At 28.7% G+C, this 23,394-nt stretch overlaps 1 protein-coding gene across 12 annotated transcripts in view; it reads left to right on the forward strand.

Annotated features, from left to right (window-relative positions):
• Window positions 1-23,394, forward strand: part of LOC127278580 (potassium voltage-gated channel protein eag) — a 1,151,741-nt gene that overhangs the window by 729,654 nt on the left and 398,693 nt on the right. The window lies entirely within an intron of this gene.

Below are 23,394 nucleotides of genomic sequence, written 5' to 3' on the forward strand. Positions count from 1 at the left end.
AAATATTTTGCATGTATTTATTAGGTAATAATCTTGCAATAATGGTTATATACAATTTCATAGATGTAACAAAACAGTTCTAGAACTGTTATAAATACATTTGTAACCATGTTCTAGATTTGTTACCGAACCTTATACCGTGAGAATGATTTCATACTTTTATTTATTTAAGTTATACACGGGTTTACAAAATTATACCCTTTATAAAGATAAAAAAAGACATTATTATCTAAAGAGAAATTACAATACACGAGCGTGATCATTACATTTAATTCATTTGACTTATGTAATCCGAAAGCTCTTGCAAAAATCTGCTTTTTGAATTGTTGAAGAAATCGATACTTTGAGCATGATTTGCTTCACGACAAAGACGTGTGAGAGGTGAGTTGCTACCTAGATTTGTCCGATAAAAGGGTACTTTAAAAGTAGATCTATTTCTCAACGAGATGTATGGAACCGACAGCGAGATTCCGGACAGTAATGTCGGACAATCTACTTCACCATTAAGGATCTTATAAAGGAACTGCAAATCAAGCTTCAAAAATCTACTTTGAACAGAAGGTATTTTCATAATCGATCTCAATTCCTAATAATCGTGACTAAAATAGTCGTAAGGTATACTGAGTTGTCTGGCAGCAAATCTCAAGAAAATGTTCTGTACTCTCTCCACCCTCAATTTCTGGCAATCATACTGAGGAGAATAAATAACAGAAAGGAACTCAAAATGAGGCCTGACAAGAGAATAGAACAAACTCTTTAGAACGCGAAGATTAAAAAAGACTGAATCGGATCTTATAATTTGACCAAGAGTGTTTAACGGTTTTCTAATAGCAAGTGCAGTATGATCATTATAGTTAAGGGCAGGATCCAGCATAAGCCCCAAATCACGCTGTCGATTAACTCTCACAAGTGGTTTTCCACAAATATTATAACAGAAATCTATTACTTTTGATTTTCTATGAAATTACATTATAGAGCATTTACTTATATTTAACGGCAAAAGATTCTTGGTGGACCACAGGTACACTCTATCCAGGTCATCTTGTAATTCGTAGGTGCCAAATTGAGTAGTAATAATTTTAAAAAAATTCAAATCGTCAGCATAAGTAAGAAATCTACTACTAATGAAACAATCTTTGATATCATTTATATAAATCAAAAAGAGGAGAGGACCAAGATGAGAGCCCTGCGGTACCCCCGACGTTGAAAAAAATTCATGGGAAAAAGTTCCGTTAATCCTGACAACCTACCGCCTGTTTCAAAGATAGGAAGATAACCATTTCAGCGCAACATCCGACACGCCATGGGCACGGAGTTTGTGTAGAAGGATATTATGATCAATTTTGTCGAATGCCTTGGTGAAATCGGTATAAATTGCGTCAATCTGCAAACCACCATCCAAGGCACTGGACATATACTGAGTATATAGGCACAAATTAGTTAAGGCAGAGCGCCCCTTCCTAAACCCGTGCTGCTCCTCAATCAGAACATTTTTAAAAGCTGAATACATTTGGTCATAAATTAAGCTCTCAAATAATTTTGGAATCGCACTCAGAATCGTCACTGGTCTATAATTCTTAACATTAGCTTTGTCATCGGCTTTGTAAATAGGTGTGATTATGCCCAACTTCCAATAATCCGGAAAATAGCCAATCTTTAAAGAATAGTTAAATATAAGTAGAAGTGGTTCAACAATCGAGGAACAACACGACTTTAAAAAAGAAACCGGTATAGTATCATGACCTGGCCCTTTGTTATTATCCAAAGCACGTATTTTGATCTCAATATCCATCTTAGAAATTAAATTAAAACTTAAATCAACATCATCAATAAAATCAATTGAAAAGACAAAAGATTATAAAGTGACTTGAAAAAATCGGCAAATAGGTTAGCAATACTTAAACAATCATTTGCTTTAGAATCACCTAAGTACATTTCATATGGAAAAGTAGAACTTTTTTTGTTTTTATTAATAAAACTCCAAAAGAGTTTCGGATTGCATATTAAATTCGCTTTAGTATCAATTATATATTGGTTATAAGTCTGTTCTGAAAGCTTTTTATATTTTGCTCGCAAAATTGAAAAAATTAAATTTTTTTATTCTGTGGAAAACCAAATTGGAAAAGTTGAGGGTCAATTACATATAACAGGCACAAAATACTGAAAAGCATGCTTAACATGTTTACACAAAATCAAGACCATACTATTTATAGCTTCATGTCGAATACTTTCAAGATTGCATGAGATGTGCGAATCGTCTAAAACATATAATTCACTTGCAAATTCTACATTCCAGTCATTCTCTAGTAAATAATTGTTAATAGCGACAAAATCTGCTTTTTTAAAATTAAGATTTTAAAATTAAGATTTACTGAATAATTTGGCAGTTTATTTATAGCAATAGGTACTTCAATTACATAGGTAATATAGTCAACATTTGTTAATACAAGATCTAAAATAGAGTCACGATTATTGCAAAATAAATTAAGTTGTCGTAGGTTAAAGAAATCTAAATTGTCCATAATTAATAAGAAGATGACATTATGTACAGTAGTATAACCAGATTTAAAATTATGTGTTAAGAAGGGTGCATCATAATCATTATCATTGAATACAACCCACTCAATAAATGATAAATTAAAATCTCCCAGTATATGAAGTGGGTTATTGGGCAAATCATTACAAAATAAGTCGACAGTATTAAAGAACTCTCTATAATCACTGATACTAGAATTTGGTGGAAAGTATACTGCACCGAAAATATGCCAAATGTCAAATATTTTAACACGAACAACAACATTTCAATAGTATTACACGCAACAGGTATATGAGTACTAGGGAAATTATTGTTCACTGCAATAAGTATACCTCCACATGAAGAGAAGAGCTAGTAAAAGAATTTCTATCCAATTTATAGATTATAAAATTCGTAAAACCCAGTTCCCCACTATCAATTCCTACATGAAGCCAAGTCTCCGTAAGAATATAAATAGGAGCGAAAAACGATGGGAGAGACTTGTGTTAATCTAATTTTTTAGTACGTGTAGGCCCCTTACATTTTGATAATATATTTCGAATGAGTGAGTGCGAGAGGTATCATTCAAAGGCTGGAAGTTACATGTATATTGAGCGGCAACCAATACACTGTTACGGTAAGAAGATCCTACATTGACGATTGTGGAACAGCTGACTTCTCCCTCTTCACAATCTTCGGCTCTCCTCCCACGTACCTGATGACCAAGTCTTGTTCCCCACTCTTCTGACGCTCCTTCAATTCCACATGAATCTGCCTCTGGCGTTGTCTCTGCAGTGGGGTTAGATCTTTAGACAGTGAGATGGTCTGAGCACTTTTCCCCACTACGACACTTTTCTTCCTCCAATAAGCGCGAAGGGTCTCCCACATCAGAACTTCGTTGTCATATGCAATTCGAATCGGGCGGGGAGATACCAGGCTCTGTTGGTATTTACCAAGTCTATTAAATTTAATTAAAATAGGATTATGCTTATCATAGATGGATTTAAGAAAACCATTAACTTTATCAGACTCTAATTTATCGACAACAGTCTTACTTTGATTTCCATCGTTCGAAACCTCGGGACAACCAAACATCACAAGATTACATTTCCACTTTAATCTATCAGACACCTCAGCAATGCATTTCGAAGAAATTGATGCTTCCGATAAAGCAGCGTTATTATTACAGTCCTGGAACTCCTGGAATCTATCTTTGAGACTCTCAATCCTCTCCACTGCATCGTCCAACTTAGTCGAATAGAAAGCGACTGAAGATGTCAAGAGAGAAATTTTTTCATCGATAGCCCCAATTCTACCACCAATAAATTCCTCAGAATCAGACTTAGCCTTGGCGTAGTGATTCTCTAACATTTTACTAAGCTGTTCAATAGTGATACTGGTAGAAGAGCTTGGAGACAGAGACCTTGACGTTGGTTTAAATGAACAGCATTTCCTCTTATCAGTCGTTTTACTTACGGCAAGAGTAACACATCCAGGGTGATAAAAAACACCACAAGGACATGAGCTAGCATCTCCAACTATATTCGAATTACAATGTCGACATACACGTGTATCCGACATGATTACATAGGGTCAGCTGAGCGTATGTCGGGCACTATCAAGTTTGTACACAGCACTGAACTTGGGTCTACTTTATACAGATGGTTAGTGTACCACAGAGTAAGAAAATACTTTACTAATTAAATTATTGAAAACACAATTAACTAATGAACAAACAATTTGTACTCCAAAAAGAGAACCATCCAGGCAATCTGAAGAAACCAAAACTCAAACTAAAAAGTCACTCCGAACACTATAAAAACAGAAACTAACGGAGCAGTTCACAGCACGTGCTTAATATATTGCACAAATAGAACTGCGCACAAGAGTGTCTTCGTTGCACTCCCGCGTGGAAATGGTTTGTGTGGGTTGACCATTGGTTAAAATTTTTGTAAGATTTTGCCTGTTGTTTAGCCACATTGGACCAAGTATGGGGTTTGTCCAAATCCCATAGTTGAACTATGGACAAGTTTTCTTCTGACTTCGACATTTTTGAACTTTGAACTATGGGCTAAATTTCGCCCATACTATGGCAATGTCATAAAATCAATTTTAAGTAAATTATACATTTATTAACATAAAATTTTTCAAATTTGTCATTATAGTGATAATCTAACTCCCGTTTTAAGAGTATATACTTCTCAAATTGAAATGTTTTCAAGTTTTTATATTTTATATTTGATCCCATTGAATCAAAAATGTTACAATAAAAAACTACTATTAATGATAATAATTTTATTTTTTTTACTATTATATATTATATGTATTAAAAAATATTTCATATATAATATTATAAGTGCAACAATAATAATAACAATTCATTATAAAAATCCCTCCCTTCTCTCTCACTCTCTCTTTCAATCTCTCGTATTTTTTGAAGTGTCTATTTTAATATAGTGTGATGATTAATGATAGAAAATTGATACGTATGAATTTAGTTAATTTAAATAAAGAATATTTTAATTATTTATTTTAAAAATAATTAATATTTATATTAATATATTAAATATATTGATTTATTTAAAGGAAAAAAACTTCTCTAATATTTTTTTTTTGGTTGTGGCTCTTCAAGCTCACTATCCATTTCATCTTGACTATCGTCTTCTTGCTCGCTATCTTCTTCTTTACCACTATCTTCTTCTTGCTCGCTACTCTCTTCTTGCTCACTATTCTCTTCGTCACTATCTTCTTCTTGCTCGCTATTTTCTTTTTTGTCACCATCTTCTTCTTGCTCACTATCCACTTCTTGTTCATTATTATTATCTTCTTGTTCATCCTCTGTTCGTTCTCCATTTTCTTCATTATGACTTTTCTCTTTCTCATAACTATTTTCCTCATTCGAATTTTTCTTTTCTTTCTTCCTGTCCTTTTTAGTGACAATACTTTTATTCCTTTTTTTATTTCCCCCTGAATTAACATTTTCTTTTTTTAATTTAGGATTTCTTAATGTTCCACATTGATAGTTGAGGACAGTTGTAAATTCGAATTCGGAAAAATTCTTATTTCTCGCTTGTACGTATTCTGTGTATAAAATAATCAAACAGTTTTAGTATTTATATCCAGTAATAAGATTATGTTTAAAAATATTTTCAGGATGGTTTTATGTCTAACGCGATCAAAGATTGAAGTGAAAGTAGTTTAATGTTAAAAGATTGACTTCACAGTAAAATATAAGGTATTAAAAAGCATTGCAAATTAAATTAATACCATAAAAAATTAAAATAATCCATTTTTTAGATTAAAATTTTTTTTCAATAATTAAAAAATTATTTAAATTTAAAAAACCTTTTTTCGAATGTAATTTTAATCTTCAGATGGATTATTTTAATCTTCGATGGAATAAAGCGTTGCTTCTTATTTTAATCAATTTTGGTATTAGAATAATACCCCCTAATTTACTGTGTTATTTTGATATTAGATAAAATAGAGTTAGGTATATATATATATATATATATATATATATATACTAACTGAAAACATCAATCCTTATTTCTTCAGGAATTGCGTTTCCTTTTTTGCCTTGTGCTGTCATGGTTTTTAATTTTTCTGCTCCCACCAGTTCCAGCATAAGTTTACGAGTTAATTCTCGAGGATTACTTTTGAATCGTTTCAATAAAAATAGTTTATTTTTGTTTATAAGAACTTTTGATCCCTCAAACAAATAGGTCATATTAGATCCATCCATATCATGCTCCACTATCTGTTATATAGCGAAATAAGTTATTTGATGAAAACGTGTATGTATATTTATATAATAAGTTTTATATGAATACGCATACGTATACGTATATGTATACTTATACATATAATAAAAATTTTAATATGACAACTTACACGAGATGCTCCTTTATTATTTTTATTCAACCCTTTTTTAGCATAAATACATAGGGTTTCACAAAAATGGACAATTTCTGGTGTAACTGTAAAAAATTGTAATGTTAAGTTCGCTAAATTTAAACCTTGTATTTTTATATCAATATCAGTAATGCGAATTACTATTATTACATTTTTTCATAAGATAAATTTTAAGTAAACACAATTTCTTTTCTTTGCGTTGTGAATATATACATTTTAATTATAAATAAAGATTTATATATAAAAATTACAGTTGCTATATATATATATATATATATATATATATATATATATATATATAAACATGACATTTACCACTTTTTTCTGTTACTATTTATTAGCCTTTTTTAAATTAAATATAAGTTTTTTAAATTAATTCATTATTTCTTACTTTTTGGAAACATAGCATCAAAGATTGATTTATTAAATTCCTCATTCTGGGTGGAGCTGTCATAATTTTTTTCACTTTTGTATCCTAATATGTTAAATTTTTTATACATCCGTTCTTAATAGTAATAATTTTTTTTAATTTATATAGGTACAAAGTTAATATTTTATTATAATTAATAATATTAACTTAATAAAACTAAATGCAAAATATGTAAAAAACAATAAACTCTTTATCAATTTTAAAATTGTTTAGTTTCTTAAACAAAATAATCTTCTTGATTCATTAGACAGATAATATACGATAAATATAAAAGTAATTTTGTTATTTAAATTATACCTGAAGTTGAAGGAAAATCAAATCTGTCTTTCTCTTCATTTTTATTCGTTCGCTCTTTTTTTTTCTTTCCCACTGAATGAGCTTTATCAATTCCTGAATTGATTACTAATTTTGTATTATTGTCCGTCTTGAGTATTCCATCATTTCTAGTCCCATATATACGATCAGAAGTTTTGTCACCTCTTTGAACTATATAATAATTTATGTAATAATAATTACATTATGATATTTAATTAAATATATAATAATATATGTTGTGTATTAAAGTGAAAAATTAATATTTAAAAAAGTTTAAATTGTGAAATTTTTTAAACCAAATAATTTTACGGTTACTTATTTAAAATGATTGAATATACCTAAGTAAATGAGAAATTAATTTTAAATGTACTGTACCGGAAGTTGAAGGAAATTCGCACATATCTTTTAATACATTTTCATCCGTTTTTATTTTATTTTTATTTTTTAATGTAAAATCAGCTTGATCTCCTTCCATTTGATTTTCTGATTTTTTATAATCAATATTTTTTTTATTGAGCTGGATGTAATACATTCATCATCTTTTTGATTATTGTCTATTTTCAATGTATTATCATTTTGAGCCGTATGCATATTATCAGTAGTTTTATCGCGTTTTACAGCTATATAGTAATATAAATGTATAATATTAATAACCTAAATTATGTACTGCTCAATTAAATAAATAATGATTCGTAAATTTATATACACTAATAAAAAAAGTAACTATTTAACAAATTTAAAATAGTTTAATTGAAAAGTTATTATTTTGGTTATACTATTAGACACAAAAGATAATTTAAAATAATTCAAAAAGTATTTTTTTATTACTTGGAGATGAACGCAATTTTGAGATTAATTTTTCTACTTTTCCATGTGTTTCCACTTCACTCTTTTCCTTTAATGATAAAACAGCTTTGTTTGCTTTCGATTGGCTTTCCAATTTTGTATCATTATATTTTTTCATTGGTGCTGACTTTGTAAATTTATTATCAAATTGATCTTTTTCTTTTCTATGGTTGTTAATTTTTGTAGTATTTATCTCACTCCCATTTTTCTTAACTTTTTTCTCATCCACATCCTCTGTATAATTTATAATAAAATTTCCAAAAATTTAATAGAATTTTCACCATAATACAATAAATAATTTTTAATTAATGATTAAATATAACTTGAAAATTTTTTTTTTACATTTACCACAAATTAACGCAAAATTAGAGATTTCTTTTCCTATTATGTTTTTCGTACGCTCTCTCATTTTCTTTTTCAATATCGAATGAGCTATGTCACTTTCAGATTGTATTTTTGATTTTATATCTTGTTGTATTGTTTCTTGATTTTTTTTTATACAATTTTCATTAATGTCAATTTCATCTAAATTGATAATGTAAATAAAAATTTTAGAGGTTATTTTAAATTATTTACTTTATAATTTCAAGTGGATTATTATTTTAATAGAATGATTAAGTAATCATAATTAAAATTTTTAAAAAATCAAATTGTATCTTAAATAAGATTACATGAAAATATAACCAATGATATTGTTTCTTTCTAAAATAAATTAAACAATAAATCAACCTTTAACTGGAACTGTAAGTTTCTCTTCGTTTGCAGCACATTTATTTTTTGTGTTGTCATTTTTATTATCTTCATTTGCAATAATATTGTCTGTAAATATTTTATGAATTTGTTTATTGAAAAATTTAATTAAATATTTAAAAGAAGAATTATTTGTTACTGTTTTATAAAAACAAATTTTTTTAAGTGTTAATAATTTAAAATTTAAATTACATAAATAGTTTAATTTACCGCAGATTGGAAGTAATTCAGATAATTTTATTTCTAAAACTGTTTTAGATTGAGCTCTCATTTTTGTTTTATATTTTAAATGAGCTTTTTCATTTGCTGATTTACGTTTTAATTTTTTAACTTTATTATTATCCTTTTTATTTATTATTATAGTCCCATCTTTGTTTATATTTTTACTTATTTTTTCTAAGTATATTTTTGACTCTAAAAGATAAAAAAAATTTACTTCATACAATAAGTGTTTTTTCGACTTAAAAAATAATGTGTTATTTAAATATGTATTTGATAAAGTTTTAGGTTAAAAGCAATCAAAGAATATTAAATTCAAATTTTTAAAAAATTGTACTTTTAAAAAAAATTATATTAATAAAATATTTTTTTAAAGATAATGTAAAGTTAATATCAATTAAAATATTTAAAATGTATTATTTTTACCACTCCTGCGAAGAAGAGTAGCTTGAAAAACTCCTTTATTAGGATAATCAATTTCAACAATTTCTCCTTCGTTAATTAATTTTACATTTTCTGCTTGCTCCATAATTGTAATTTCGTTTGGCTTCTCAACCCATTGGACAAGAATATACATTTTTTTCGACATTTTAAAAAACTTTAGAAAAAATGTCAACTTAATGTTTTTAATAAAAAGATTTGTGTACCAGATACTGTTACTAAGGGCAACGTTACAATAAAAGTTTAAACGTCACTTTGAATTTTCAATTACTTTTGTTTCAATGTTTATCAATTAGCCTTATGTCATATGAAATCTACATTTTTTCAAAGGTTAAAATTTTCTTTATCTGAAGTTTTATTTTCAATTGATCAAGTTAAATACAGTTTGATATTTTTAAATATTCTGTTACTAAAAATGCCCCGAGTTCAAGACTTTGAATTAATGAGCAGAAAAACTCAAATGCGCATTGCCAACGATTTGACAGAAGATTCAGATTTTTCAGATGTTCCAAATTCTGTAAATGTATGTGAAATTTTAGAAAACGAATGTTTTTTCTGTTTTAAAAAAGTAAATTGTAATTTTTTTTATTAGACCGATACTATCGAAGACAGTGATGTCTCTATGAGAAGCAATTCTAATGCCAGTATTTATAGTATTTTAAGCGCAGTAATGGACGAAGGTATTATATAAGATAAATATTTTCGTTTTTTATAAATATACACATAAAAAATTATTATTAAAAATCCAATTTACAAAAACATTAGCGTTAATGAAAAATTAATCAAATATGTCTTTAAATTGATTTTATTTTGATTCAACTAATGCGTTATATGCACAGAAAAAAGACCGTGAAATATTCATTTAATTATTCTGATAAAAAACAACATAGCAATTATTTTTGTTATTTTGCTCAAGTAAAAATAATCGCTAACTACACAATTATAACCTATTACTACTTTCTTGAAAAATTAAAAGTGCAATTTTGTTTGATGAAATCTAAATTTTTATTACCTTCATAAAAATCTAATTGACAAAAATTTGTTAAATTGATTATCGTTTCGATTAAATTTATTTTTTTTATCATATAAGCTTGAATTTTTGTTCGAATGGAAATATAATATAAAATTCTACTTATCGAAATATTTACTCTACACTGAAGAAATTTATTCTAAAACACTGAATACTTTATACTTAAAATCAGTCTATATTTTACTCTTGAAATAAGGATATATTCTTAATATTTAGTATATCTTAATTATTAAGATAATAAATTAATACTACGAATATAATTTTTTAAAGAATAGTATACTGAATTTGAGTATACAATATTCTAAAATAAGTTCCCAATAATAATAATAATTTTAGAATAATTTTTTTTCTATATTAAAGAACATAGAAAATATAGACTATAAAAAAAAATTTATTTTTCTAATATCAACTCAATATATTTTTAGGCAGTGAGAATGAAGAACAAAACTCAAATACTGAAATTGATTTTTCTTCTGACAGTAGTACTGATTATGATTCGATTGTTGATTCTGATGAGGCTGATGTAGATTATGATGATAATAACTCCGAAGATAACATTGCTGCTGAAGATCCAAATAATTTTGAAAACGATAATGTGGAAGAAGATGTTCCATTGTACGAAGGATCTCCCCTCAAAGTGACAGAGAGCATACTATGTATTCTCGCTCTCGTCTTAAAATTTTCCTTATCAGGTGCAATTCTTTCTGGTATTTTGGAACTAATAGCTTTACATTGTCCCGAACCAAATTTTTGCCGAACTACTATATATACATTTAAACAATATTTTGAGGATTTGCATACACCGGTTACAAGACATTATTATTGTCCAATATGCTTAACACCTCTTGAGCTCAAAGTTGCACAATGTCCTCAATGTTTGGAAAATATAGATTGCAATTATTTTCTATTCATGTCTGTGATTGATCAAATCCAAGCTCTTTATTTGAGAAGAGGGTTTCAGCAAAAATTGCAATACCGATTTTATCGTGAAAAAGTTGCTCCAGAAAATATTGAAGATATTTACGACGGGAGTATATATAGGGAATTGAGCGAACCTGGTGGATTTCTAGCAAATTTAAATAATATATCCTTATCTTGGTACACTGATGGTGTAAAGGGTTTCAAAACATCGAAATTTTCTTTTTGGCCCTTTTACTTAGTAATCAATGAATTACCTTATGAAGATAGGTTTAAAAAAGAGAACTTAATTTTGGCTGGTATGTGGTTTGGGGATGAAAAACCTGTTCCAAACTTATTCCTGTATCCCTTGCATGAGGAGTTGCTTCGATTTCGTAATGGCATTGATATGCAATTGCCAGATAATAACGATTTTGTAAATGTTAAAGGTATGATCATTTGTGGCTCCTGTGACCTTCCTGCGAAAGCATTGTTCTTGAACATGAAGCAATACAATGGGAAGTTTGGGTGCCACAAATGTAAAGATGAAGGAATAAGATTAGGGAATCGGCAAGTATATCCTTACAGAAGGAATATGCATCTACGGAATGAGGAAGAGACACTTCAACACGCGGAAAATTTAAGTTATGGGGTGAAAGGTCGAACTATTTTGTCTACCTTAGTTTATAAGTGGATAACAACCACAGCATTAGACTCCATGCATATGGTTTTTATAGGGGTGTTAAAGGCATTAATGGCCTTTTGGTTTGATCCTCAGTTTGCTGGTGAACGTTTCTCTATTTTTGAAGCTGTTACTGTTGCTGATGAAAGAATTGCTTCCCTTCGTCCACCAAACTTTATTCAGAGACGATTACTGTCAATAAAAAATCACATTAAATTATGGAAAGCATCAATGTATAAAACGTTCTTTTTTTATTATTCGCTTCCAATATTAGAAGATTTACTACCTCAAGAATATTTTCAACATTTGCAATTATTAGTAGGTGCAATATTCTTACTTTGTCAACAAAGCATTTCTCAAGAAATGTTAGATAATGCTTTCCGAATGCTCCACGAATTTGTTTCAAGGTTTGAACACCTTTACGACTTAGAAAACATGACATGCAACGTTCATTCGCTTTTGCATTTAGTTCCGATCGTTAAACTGTTAGGTCCTCTTTTTGTTTATCATTGTTTTACTTTTGAAAATATTAATGGAATTCTAAAAAACTTAATTCACGGAAGTAACGGCGCACAGCTTCAAATATATTTTGGAGCCTCTTTGTTTATAAATACATTTACTTTGCACAATGAATTATTGGATGTAGAAAGTAAGTCTTACGAATTTTGCAAAAAATATTTATCTCCAACCAAGAAAATGAAACTTCAAGCTATAGGACAATCTTTGTATATAGCAGGTGGACTTTCCAGATTACGCCTTAATAATGAAATTTTATTAGTTCTTATTGATAAAGGTATTAACGGTAGTAAGCATGTCATTTTTAAAAAATTATTTAAAAATAAGGTTTTGTATACATCTGAAATATATACTAGGGCTAAATGTACAAATTCTAGTTTCGTAAAATATATGGACAATAATATATTAAATTTTGGGCAAATACAACTCTTTCTAAAAGTTCTGCACTGTCAGTGTAGGAGACGCTGTCAGTGTCAAGCCGACTATTATGTAGTTATAAAAAGGTTTACAACCACTCTCGCTTACCCTTCGACTGCGATGCCAGAAATAAGTATAAATTTTATACATCGAATAGAAAATGTTTCAAATGAAATTTATGTTTTAGATTTAAATTGTTTGAAAGCCGTATCCTTTAAATGCGAAATTAAACTCGAAAATCAAAATATTGTTACGTTTATTGCCGAACCGGTTAATATGATTGAATTCGAATAAGTTTTTACAATTATTTTAAATAATTTTAAATAATTGTAATTTTCATGAAAAACATACTTTACTACTGTTTCACCCAGAAATTCTTTTAAAATACTTCAGATTTTGAGAAAATTATAACAAAAATGTTAAAATCTAAAGAATTTTTTTTCTATATGATTTCAAATTTATAAATAGCAAATAATTATAAAAAATTATAATATACAATAATATATATCTACACGAGTAATATTTCTTTTTTATTAAAAAATATTAATGAAGTTATAGAGTTAGAAAAATAAATTTTTTTAGTTTTCTAAATGAAAATTACTTAGAAAATAAGTACAAAATGTAATTAGTAATTGAAATGTTTGAAAAGACGAAATAAAAAATTTAACTTCAAAATGTCATAATTTTTTGAAAAGGTTAGTACCTACTTCAAAACTTTGTAATTTTTTTTACTAGTGATCATCTATTAATTTTGCGTAATTTCAACAAACTGTTCATTATCTGAACATTCGAACTTTTCCATGTTTATTTATAATTAATTTTATTAAAATGGTATTTTTGGTTTCCCACTGATTGGCAAAATTTTAGTCCAATTGCAAAATTTAAAAAATTTTATGTTAATAAATGTATAATTAGTTAAAATTGATTTTTTGACATTGCCACAGTATGGGCGAAATTTAGCCCATAGTTCAAAGTTCAAAAATGTAGAAGTCAGAAGAAAATTTGTCCATAGTTCAACTATGGGATTTGGACAAACCCCACACTTGGTCCAATGTGGCTAAACAACAGGCAAAATCTTACAAAAATTTTAACCAATGGTCAACCCACACAAACCATTTCCACGCGGGCTCGTGAGCTGGTTGATAGTCAATCATTCTTACTGTATATCCGCTGAGTACGACATCTTGCGTAACAAGTGACTCACAAGTTCTTAACGAGTTACAGAACCTGTTCTCAAAAAATTTGTAACAGTTCTATAACTGTCTTATAACAGTGTTTGCTGGGTTGATCCTGAATCACGTATCGTTCAAGAACAAGATCAATATGTGGCGTTTAGCCCGGCAAGAAGACTGGAATTAAAAAGAAGAATTAAAAAAATCAATTCCATTGAATACCTGATTTTTTTGTTATTTCGTGACTCTATGTAAGGAATAGACAGCAGCAAACTTTAATCCCTTTCAATTCCGTTTTCGTAAAGCGTGCAATATGAAATAAAATATAAATAGAATATACTTGAATGAATAAAAAACGTTTTATTAATAATTTATTTATTGACAAAAATCGTTTTTTTATTTATAATCTACATTATTTTCATAAAAAAGTGAAGGCAACTATTTTATATACAACGCATAACCTAAAAAAATGTTGAGACAAAATATATGTTCAATTTTTAATGCTTCACATTTAAATTTATTAAACTTTTTACAAACATCATATTTATTGTAAATTAATTATTATTTTCACATTGAACAGAAAAAACACAACAAATTTATTCACTATCACTTCTAAATAAAATGATGAGCGAATTATTTTTGATGCACAAAAATATGTCCAATTGTTATTATAATAGAAAACACACTTACCGACTTTTACGTAACGCAAAATAGATTTTAGAATTAAGTGGAATTCATTTCGTAGGTCTTCTATCTTATTTCGTTGACTTCGAAAAAGTGAAAAAATCAGGTATTACAAGGAATTAACATTTTTCAATTTCGTATACGAATATGATATAACTTTAATTCTCTTCTATTCCAGGCTTGTTGCCGGGAGGTATCTAAAATTTCACTTTTTTCTTGGTGAAACGTTGGTTTGTTACACGTCATATGGAATGACCCATATATACATAACCTTAAAATTCAAGGGCAAAGTTTCCAAGATTCAAAGTCAGAGATGAAACACAACCTCAAAATTCTAGTGCATAGATTTGCAGAATTCAAGTCCTTAATTCAAACATAACCTTAAAATTCAAGGACATAGGTCATTTGAAGCTATGTCGGACAATCATAACTTCAAATTCCCCTAAACAAGAAACGAATATAATTTCAAAATTTAGATAAAATTTTAATAATTTTAATACTTGCAAGCCTTTAAAAAATTAATCATTAAAGTGAGAAATAATGGGGGCTGGCGCGAGGCGCGCAGGGGGCATAGCCCCACTAGTAAATATATAGAAAATATTTATGACTAATAATTTATTAATAAAAAAGAAGAAATGCATTTAATGGTACAATTTCATTAATTTTATTTTAAATATATACATAGGGGAAGAAGTTCAGTTATATGGATATAGTTTGGTTTTTGGGTCATAACTTGTGCCCAAGAAGATATTAAGGGAATTTATGATTCTCTATTGAATGCTGGGGCTTAGGTAACTACTAGAAAAGAAAATAAATTGATTTCGTTGACTAAACAAATTTTGTTACCCTTTTAGTAAAATGGTCATTTTTAGTAAAACAATATTTTTGGTTTGGTTGGGGTCAGCCCTGAAAAATCTGTTAAAAATGAAAAGAAGTGATGTTAAACCAACACACATATAGGAAAAAAAATAACGTTGATTAATTTCAAAAGCTTAAGCATGGTGATAACACACACTGAGATCCTCTGAATTTGCATTTCTTTTTCTACTAACTGTTTTTTGAAGTGCTGAAGGATTTGCAACATTTTCAATATTATCTTCTGATAATAACACAGATCTATAAAATAAGACTTTTTTTTAGTTGTCGGTGTGTTTTCCAATGTATTTTTGTGCTGAATACGATCACGGTTTCCAAAATTGCGTATCACGTCAGGATTTTAAGTAAAAAAGGAGTAAAGTCTCCAAAAACAGTGTTTTTAAGGTAAGTGCTTTCAGAATTTTTTTCTCCTTAACCTGACTTGCTAGACACTTCTTTATAGGCTTAAATTAAAGTTTAAAACGTACATTTTAATACCCCATAAGAAAATAATAAAAAAGTTTGGAAATTGAAAAAAAAATGGAGATAATGACTTCGATAATCTTTTTGGGTGACTTGAACATACCTACACAGCACCGATAATTCCCTGAAGCTTCACTGAATATTTTAGGTTTCCTTGGGAAAGTTCCATCTCCGCGTTCTGAAAAGATGGTTTAAATCTCAAAATGTCCGCATGTGAGCAAATTTTTAAGGCGATACTTGACTAAATATATATGTCACATTTTCGTTAAAGGTTTAAAATGAAACTTGACTGAATATATATAAATGACATTTTCGCTGAAGGTTCAAAATGAAAGTAGACTTAATATAAGAACCGCTGTTACACTGGGCAAAAATATTTCTTTAAAATAAATTTAATTACTGTTTAAATAATAGTCTTCACATATAAAAAAGGATGAAATAATATAATTATAAGTAAAAAATTGAAATAAGTAATAACATTTACATAATTACATTACATATAAAAACATTTATATAGAATAAATAATTCTATAACTATGTAGAAAATTTCCAAATTTCACGTATATAATTATGGTTCTCACATAACTGAAAACAATTTAATATAAAAACATATTTCGTCAACGATAAAATTCTGCCGTCCTGATGACGAAAGTCGGTAATCGACATTTTTATCAAAAATGAGTTTTTTATATCACTGAATTCGTTATGAAAAAAGGAATCTAGCTGTAGTAATCTTAGTTTACAATATTAATTAATTTTGGAGATAATTAACCATTAACTACCCTACTTTCGCGAAATCATTCTCACAGAGTCGGTACTTGCAGACAAAATAGTCGGCATTTGCACTTACTGCTTCAAAATGATGACGTATTTACGCCAGGAAATATGGTCTGATTTAATTCGACATCCTAATGCCGATGGGCAATATCGCGAATAACGACTCTTGCCTCAAGGATTTCAGTTGGAGAAAGACCAACTTTCCTTGCAAAAAGTCGGTACTTGCATTTCTACATAATAGTTATATATAATAATTTAAGTAATATAATTTATTTAATTAAATAATTATCATTAATCTAACATAATTAAATATATAAATGAAAATATTAATTATAATTAATTTATTTGTAACAATTATTATTTTTTACAATTCTGTAGTATTAAATAATAATAAACATAAATAATGGAGAATAGAAAAGCCTAATAGTTTTTGGATATAGTCACAAGGTAATATATACGTAACAGGCTGCAAGTATTGACTCTAAAACAGTGACGTCACGCCGGCAGTAATAGCACATACCTACTCTTGAGCAGTATTTCCAGGATTTCCAAATCAGTTTTTGTCAGTAATCGACTTTTTTATTATAAAAAATAAAAATTTCTAAAAACTTTTAGCACCATTGAATAGAGCATACCCAAATTAGTTAATATCGATTGTACTTATTTTATTATGTTTCAAATATTAGTGCTGCTCGTTAAAAACGCGTTTGTTTAAATATCTCAAAATCACCGACGGAATAGCTCAGTTGGTTGGTGCTCCAGGCTTTGCAGGTTGAGCGAACGAGGTTCGCGCCCCCCGTCAGCCAGGGATTTTTCCGACACGTGAGCTATTCTGAGCGGGAGGTTTGACGTCTAGGTGCTACGGTATACATTGTCGATTAATTGTCCGATGTATACCGCCGAAACTAGACAGTCGATAAACCGGTTGTACTCAGAAGAGGTTTTTCTACAGTTTCCCTCTTCTCTGGCGAGAAAACCCAATGACGGGTGGTTCAGGCAAATGCGAGTACTCCTATCTTCGAAAGTCGCACTGTAGGCACATTAGGTTAAAAATTTGTAGAATGGTTATGCTTCATCCATAAAAAGTATTTCTCGGGGACTCTTGTCAAGTGCGTAATATGCTAATAGGGCAGGAGTATAAACGAAAAAAAAAAAAATCTCAAAATCACTCTGAATGCGAATACCGATTTTCGTCATCAGGATGACAGAATTGTCCGTACGTTTATTCTTTTTTATCAAATGTGAATTATGCTAAAAAAATTGTTATCAATAAAAATTCGATCAAATGAAAATTATGTTAAACATACATTTTATAAAGAACAATTCTAACTGTTAAAAAAAATTCAATTACATTTTTTTAAAAGTGTTAATGAAATTCGTTTTAAATAATGAATTATTTTCAAAGCTTTTAATCGAATTTAACAAAATTTCCAAAAATTTTTTAGTATAATTCACATTTGGGAACTTTCCCAAGGTAACATAAAAATATTCAGTGAAGTTTCAGAGAATAATCGGTACCACAGAAAATTAAAAGGCATTAAAATAAGCTGCAACGCTTATTATTTTAATCCAATTTTGCTTATTTTAATACCAAAATGGATTAAAATAAGCAAAATTGGATTAAAATAATAAGCGTTGCAGCTTATTTTAATGCCTTTTAATTTTCTGTGACTGTGTGGGTGATTGTTTTTGAAAATTAAAATTGTTTTTATTGCGCATATGAGTCTTAAAGTGTAAGATATAAGCTTTAATTTAAGCCTATATAGAAGTCTCTATCACGTCAGGTTAAAGAGAAAGGATCGTGTTCAGCTCACAAAAATACATTTGAAACCACTCTGATCCTTTCTTAAAAACGAGAAGTGTAATCGGCTAACTTCATGCGTAGATACCTTTCCTCATTGGTTTAAATCATAGTCGTGACGTCTGATTTGCTTAAATTCAAATTCGTGAAATCTGATTGGTTTTTAAAGTGGCGACAGGTAAACTGCAGCTAACTTCAAGTGTAGATACCTTTCCTTATTGGTTGATTTTAAATGTTCTTAAAGGAGAGTTCAGAATACGATTCGACGCGTTGATAGCGACGCGTCGGTCTTTAGGGGGAAACAAGGACAAACAATTCGAGAGACAAAGACAGAATGAACGTCGACGCGTCGCTATCAACATTTACTGTTCGTGATTTTACGCCATTTTGATAATTCATATTTGGAAAACGCGAAAAAGTAATATTTATACAGTTCTGTGTCAATAAAGAAACAAATAGTGAAAATTGATATATAGTACTTATAATAATTTGTTTCTTTGAAAAAATTAGTGAAATAGTGATAAATGTGATTATTATTTTTGTGTGTAAAAAAGCAATAAATAGTGAAAAAGTGCATTTACCAATAGTGTTTTGTTTAAATTGTGTAAAAAATCGACAGAACATAATATTTCTACATTTCTGTTCCTGTGAAAAGGAATAGTAAAAAAGGTTAAAATTTTATTGTTTTTAAAAGTGATTAATTAAAAATGTGAAATTGCTAGAGAAGAATGTGCTTTGTTATTGAAAAATTTTTTTGAAGTGTTTGTAATTGTTGTGTTGTGTTAAAATATTTTCTAAAAATAGAATTGTTTCACATGAAATAAAAGTGATGTAAACAGATATAACAAATTTAAGAATTTTAATTAAGATAAATAAATGAAAGTGAGAAATTAAAAATGTGAAATTGCAATATAATTGAATTGTTTGATTATTAAAAAAGTGAAGAATGTATTTTAGTATTGAAATTTTTTTTTGAAGTGTTTATAATTGTTGTGTTGTGTTAAAATATTTTTAAAAAATAAATAGAGCAGTTTCACATAAGATAAAAAGATAAAATCAGATATGACAGATTTAAGAATTTAATACACAGAATTCAAATACACAGATATCATAAAATTAAAGTATATAATATCATTTAATCGTATTGATAGATATCTTTACATTATTGATACATTATATGGAGCAGTTTCACATAAGATAAAAAGATAAAAACAAATGACAGATTTAAGAATTTAATACACAGAATTCAAATACACAGATATCATAAAATTAAAGTATATAATATCATTTAATCGTATTGATAGATATCTTTACATTATTGATACATTATATGGAGCAGTTTCACATAAGATAAAAAGATAAAAACAGATATGACAGATATACACAGACAAATACACAGATATCATAAAATTTAAAAATATATATATTAAATCGTATTGATAGATATCTACATTATTTATACATTATATCTTTACATTAGCTACAAAATATCTTGCAAATATATCAAACTTTTCAGTTAAAACGCATGAGATTCTTTGTTTTATAAGCTTGAAAACAAAGTGTTTACATTTTCTATAAATTTGTAATAGGTTATAAATTTTATGGAATGTAAATTAAATTTTCCAATCTAATCATGCCAAAAAGACGTGCAGTACGTTCTCCTTCGGAAGAAGAACAATACCAACTTTTAAAACTTCAAAGAAAAGCAGATTCTCAAAGAAGATACCGTCAAAAAGTAAATGATAATGTTAAAAATATTTCAAATAATTCTAATAATAATGTTCGTATAGAAGTCGATAGTATGCCTTCAACATCATTAAGCATTGATAATGTTGTATCTGTTGCATCAAGTACATTAAAAAAAATAAAAGTCGACAGCTTTTATGAAAAGAGTGATGTTAAACATAAAGAATTGGATTCAAACAGCGATCCATGTACAGATCAATTTGTAAATATTCTTTCTCAAAGCTTGCCTTCAACTTCATCAAGCACTGAGAATTATGTGTCCATTGCATCAAATGAAATGAGAAATAAAAATGTTGATTACACTGTTCAAGAAAGACAGTCATATCATTTTAAAAAAGCTGATTATCAACGCAATTATCGAAAAAGGAAACGGAATTTTTCTCAGATTGAAAACCTGTGTAATAATTGTACAGATACAGTTATAGAGGAACATTATTCTGGTGAAATGAACATTTTATGTAAGCATTGTAATGCTAAGCATTTTAAAGCAGAGCAAGTGCCCAATAAAAAAAATTCTTTTAATGATTGTTGTAAGCATGGTAAAGTTATTCTGGAAGATTTACCTAAGCCACCATTAATATTGCAGAGTTTATTTGACGGAACGCATGAACTATCAAATCATTTTCATGAACGTGTTCGATGTTATAATAATTCATTTGCATTTGCATCCTTTAATGCAAATTTAGTTGATTTTAATAATACACGTCCTGGACCTTATTGTTTTAAAATACATGGTCAGGTTTATTATCAAATGAATACATCTATATATGCTGAAGATAACAGCAATCCTTCATTTGGACAATTATTTATCGTGGATCAAAACGAATCCACAGACATTCGATGTAATCAATTTCAGACATTAAACCGAGATATTATTAATGCAATTGACACTGCTCTTCGGGATTGTAATATCTTCGTACAATCTTACCGTATGATGCATGAAGAAATGGAAAAATCAATGACTGAAAATAACCTAACCATTGAGCCTGAGATGCAATTATTATTTACATTGAAACCTGGGATGGATAGTAGACGATACAATATACAAAAAGTCAATGAAGTTGCTGCAATTTTTACTACAACTGCAGATGGTGATATTCCAGAATCATACGTCACTTTGTATAATAAGAGAAATAAAAATTTACAATATGTAAGTTCTATGAACCCTAATGTTGAGCCATGGATATATCCATTATTTTATCCATATGGTACGAGAGGTTGGGATGAAAATATGACTTGTGTTAACTCTAATAAACGAGTTTCACGGTCTGCATACATCAAGTTTAAAATAGCGTCTAGAGATGACAATGTTATTTTAAAATGTGGACGATTATTTCAGCAATGGATTGTTGATAATTATGTGAAAGTTGAAAAAGATAGGACAAATTTCTGTCGAAATAATCAATCAACTCTCCGTGCCGAAAGTTACAAAGGGCTAATTGATCATTTACAAAGAAGGGCAGATGAGTCGAACAGTGAGGTAGGTAAAATTGTAATTCTTCCATCATCATTCACAGGTTCACCAAGAAATATGTTACAAAATTATCAGGATGCGATGGCTATTGTGAGAAAATTTGGGAAACCAGATCTATTTATTACGATGACATGTAATCCAAATTGGCGTGAGATACAGGAAAATTTACTACCTCATCAAACTGCAGCTGACAGACCAGATATTGTTTCTAGAGTTTTTAACATAAAGAAAAATGAAGTGATTAATGTAATTGTAAAGGAGAAATTATTTGGTGAAATACTTGCATATGTGTATGTTGTTGAGTATCAAAAGCGTGGATTGCCTCATATGCATTTATTAGTAAACTTAAAGCAAAACAATAAAATAACCACATCAGAGATTGTTGACAAATATATTTCTGCAGAAATTCCAGATCCATCGGAAAATCCTGTACTTCATGATATTGTTATGAGAAACATGATTCATGGTCCATGTGGGAGCTGGTGTAAAGATGAAAATGGTAAATGTTCAAAAAGTTTTCCAAAGAAATTCTGCTCAGAAACAATAATGGATGAAAATGGATATCCGTCGTACCGTCGTCGCAATAACGGAACTTTTAATCGTCCAAATAGAGGAACAGCAGATAATCAGTACGTTGTCCCATACAACCCTACATTATTACAATTATTTAATTTCCATATTAATGTAGAAGTTGTTTCTAGCATTAAATCAGTAAAATATCTGTATAAATATATTTATAAGGGGCATGATGCTGCTGCTATTGAAATAACAGATAGTGCCAATAGTGCAACTTCTATAGAATGTGATGAAATTTGAAATTTCATTGAAACTCGATATGTAAGTCCCGTTGAAGCGTGTGACAGAATTTTTGGAAGACCAATACAGAATAAAAGTCATTCTGTTACCCGATTACCTGTTCATTTACCCAATGAACATATCGTTACTTACTTCATTAACTTTAACATTATTTTCGATGTGTCCTTTTCTTCAACTAAAAAGCAACGTGTCCTCTTTTTCAAAGAAAATTCGACGTGTCCTTTTTTTCCACTAACCAAGCGAATATTTACTTTTATATGAGGGTTTATTTTTATTACTCAATTATTATATATAATTCAAATCCTTAACTGTTCACTTCATAGTTAAGTATTTTTCTTTCAAGCAATTGTCAATTGTACTTTTCTTTATTTTTACAATACTTTCATTATATCGACATATTTTGAAATTATCAAAAATGAAGGAACTACAATATAATAAATAACAACTTCAGATTAAACTATAAACCTAACTAATATTAATGTAGGAAATAATTAATTAATCGTAAAGAAAGTACAAAAAATCCGCGCGCTGTAGCGCGCGGTCGGTCTCGTATCTCAAAAAAATACCTTGTAGACCTGTGTAATATTAACCCTCTATAACATTTTCATTCCTA

Source organism: Leptopilina boulardi, unplaced genomic scaffold, assembly GCF_019393585.1.
Source record: "Leptopilina boulardi isolate dan_hultmark-lab unplaced genomic scaffold, ZJU_Lbou_2.1 LbouV2_208, whole genome shotgun sequence".
In the NCBI taxonomy this organism is placed as follows: domain Eukaryota; kingdom Metazoa; phylum Arthropoda; class Insecta; order Hymenoptera; family Figitidae; genus Leptopilina; species Leptopilina boulardi.